We start from the raw sequence: 3,276 nt of genomic DNA, 5'->3' as shown, positions 1-3,276 counted from the left end.
TTCTGCATAATTCAATATCATATGGAAATCTATACAAATTTAAAGTCGAAAAAACAAAACAGCCCCCATTATGTTTTGTACAGTGTCCGGTACACTTTTCGAAAAGAAGAGGGCCACTGACACCGATACTGGATTCCATAAAAAGAGTGCCCTGTTATGGCGGCATGCACTTTCCTGGCAAAACACCACCACTCCACCAGCGAGCAGCACCTTTGAGCCCCTTGAAGTGTGTTTTGGCTGCAGAGTGGGAATCCAGCCCCCGAGAGGTCCGAGAGCACAATGCCAATACAAGCAGCAAGGAATCAGAGGAAGAAGGAAGGAGAGCTGGGAGATGGTACAGGGAGCGATGGGCGAAGATGGAGACAGGTCGCCATGCCAGCCAAGCAGCATTCTGGAGTGATGGATTGGATCAACTTAAATATGTCTATATTAAGACCCCCCCCCCCCCCCCCCGGCCATGTTCTCTGTCTTATCCCTCTGCAAACATTTGTAGATCCATCCTTCACTTTTTCTTCCTTCTTAGCCTTCTCTGAGGGCGTAAGAGCCAGGCAGGTGGCCAGACCTCTCGCTCTCCGTCTGTCTTACCTCTCCCCATCTCCCTGGGCCCCAGGCATGCTGCGGGGCCGAGAGCCCTAGTCCTGGTGGTCGCCTTCTCAGTGGAGAAGCCCTCGAAGTGGGTCAGAGGGGGCATCAATATTGCACCACCGCGGCGCCGATTAAGAAATGAATTCTTCATCAAAACAAAGTAAAGAAATCAAAGGGGCTGTGTTGTTTTCTTAGAGAGACCGATGGGCGGTGAAAGCCGTTTCAAAGATGCACGTGTCTTCTCACTGGTGTAGTGTGAAATGAAAGTCCTAAAAAGGGGAAATGGAAATACGCAATAGGCTACAGCGCAAACATTCATGACATGCTGCACGTGGTTTGGAAAGGAAAACAATTGCTTTCAGTGTTCCAGAGTTTAGGCGAATAGATACGGAGCCAAGGTTTTCCCAGCGATAAATCCCTCTGCTCAATGTCGGTCTCTCGTTGGCTGCTGATGACCTTGTAGAGTCTCCATATGCTGATTCACATTCACCAGCGCCTCCATTATGAAGATAAACAGAGCCGCACTCTGATCCAGGAAGGGGCATCGTGCCAGCAGAACCGGCTCTGATGCAATTGGTGTCAAACATCCCAGAATAGGCTGCGGGCCGTTCCAAACATAACTGGCTGATTCGAACGCTTACAATAACCCCCCCGCCCCCCGGAGCACTCCCACATCCAATGCTTTTTGCATTACCATGAACTGCTCTGTTCTGCGCCCGGGCTGAACCAAAGCCGGGCTGTGGGGGAGGGCTGGAGCCAGGCAGGGGTTACTGCGATAGTGGCGTCCAGCCCCGGTCGGACTCCGTCGGCCCGTCAGCCTAATCCACTGTGACATCACATTACCGCCAGCGCTCACAGCCCGTCCGCTCTCTCCGCTGGCGCCGTTAATTAGTTTTGGGCCGGCTAATGCTAGCAGCGCAGAGATGGAATGCAAACAGCTGTCGGCGACGACGGTTCTCACACTCGCACCGACCGACGCACACACACACACACACAGACACACGCACACACAGGTGCAGTCCTACCAGGACAACTTAACATTCACATAAAGTGTAGCGCCTATGCATTCCTAGACCACGTAAAGCATACCTGTTTGCACACGATAACGATGTGGAATGCTTTCTGTGATTGCATTACACATACCACATCCAGACTCGAATGCATGTCAAAATAGACACAGACACCGACACCTACACACACCTAAACACACACACACACACACACGTTGACTCGTGGTGAGACTCTGAGCACCCAGTCACACATTTCAGGTTTGGAGGACTGCTTCAGTGGATGGCGGCAGAATCAATACTCCATTCCATCACCTAATGCCCGCCATCTCATGATTGTCTGCGGAGGTCTGGTGAGGCCAAAGCGAGCACCTAGCTCGTGCTGATGGTAATAACACCTGGGTGGCGAGTGATGGAAAAAGGGGCATTTGCCATGGCAACCACAGCCATGGTTACGTGGTTACAGTATTCCGTGCCGTCATCATCTGAGCGATTCTTTGGGATATTTTTTATCGGCCACGCCCCCACAATTACCCAGCATCAGCCTCGATTGGAAGGCCTGGTCAGAGGTGGCACATTGAAACCAGAGATTAGTGCAGCAAAGTAAATTATTCTCTCGCAGCCGCTGACAGTTCTGGGAGTGGAATAGGGGTGGTGGAGGTGGACAGGGAGCAGGGCTCTGTTACAATTGTCTGGCCATGTGTTGATGTATTGAACAGATTAGATCCACTATTTTCTCTTGCTCCTTCTCCCTCGCGCTTTCTCTCTTTCGCTCCCAGTCCTTCTGAGTACTTTGCCGCTATCTCCCTCATCCTGTCCTAGCTTTGTCTCTATGCGTTTCACTATTTGTTTTGTTTTTGTAAATCTTTCCAAGACTCAATAACAGTGAGACGTCCGCCCTGGTGCGTGTGATGTCTTCCACCCACGCTGGGGAAAACGATGTCCTCCCAGAAGGGTGTTTCATAGTGTTGAGATATTGGCGCAGGTAGATCGTTTCTCACAGATTGCATTTTGGATGGCTGCAATCCCCTCAGAACAGTGATGTCCTTCTCCTCGCCACGTAGGGCAGCGAACACCCCCTTGGAGCACGGATAACTGAAGACCAGATGTTAGTCCTCTGTCTCTCTCCAGACTGCTGTTTGTATTTTTGCACGGCGGTGTATCTCTTGCTTACAGTGTTATGTGTCTCTCTGTTTTTTGCTCAATCGCCTTGCTTCAACTTGTATTCCCATTTCTCCATTCCTCCGTCGATAGCACCCTTTCTCCCTCTCTCTCTCTCGCTCGCTCGATCTCCAACCTTTATATACCTCTTTATTTATGTACGATGAATGGATGTGGCTGTCTCAACACACACACACACACACACACACAAACTACCACACACATGCACATAAACCCACATGCAGCCCCAAAGGCAGAGATCAGCACACGAACAAGCCAACACACACACAAACACACACGTCACACACACAGACACACACTTTCACAGCGGGCCACAGATAGATAGAGAGCGTGAGAAAGCAGCTCCTTGTATGTTTATGCAGGGAAGTCATCATTCGTCTTAATGTTTATTTGCTGAGATGGAAGGAAGCCGGGGTGACAAATGTGCTGACTGGTGCGCGGCGCATTAGCAGGTGGGGCAATGCATTAAATCCCTCACTCTCAATCACTTAGGTAATGTCCC

General features: G+C 50.5%; 1 long non-coding RNA gene across 1 annotated transcript in view; it reads right to left on the bottom strand.

The window, feature by feature from the left end:
• LOC115554127 (uncharacterized) overlaps nt 1–1,202 on the bottom strand; it is a 4,209-nt gene extending 3,007 nt beyond the window's left edge. Inside the window, exon 1 of the long non-coding RNA XR_003978557.1 lies at nt 586–1,202. This is a non-coding gene — a long non-coding RNA (uncharacterized LOC115554127). The remainder of the gene's footprint in view (nt 1–585) is intronic.
• Nucleotides 1,203–3,276: the final 2,074 nt, after the last annotated feature.

This window comes from Gadus morhua, chromosome 11 (genome assembly GCF_902167405.1).
Source record: "Gadus morhua chromosome 11, gadMor3.0, whole genome shotgun sequence".
In the NCBI taxonomy this organism is placed as follows: Eukaryota; Metazoa; Chordata; class Actinopteri; order Gadiformes; family Gadidae; genus Gadus; species Gadus morhua.
Note: the sequence above shows the minus strand (reverse complement) of the source record. Positions and strands in the feature narration are given on the sequence as shown.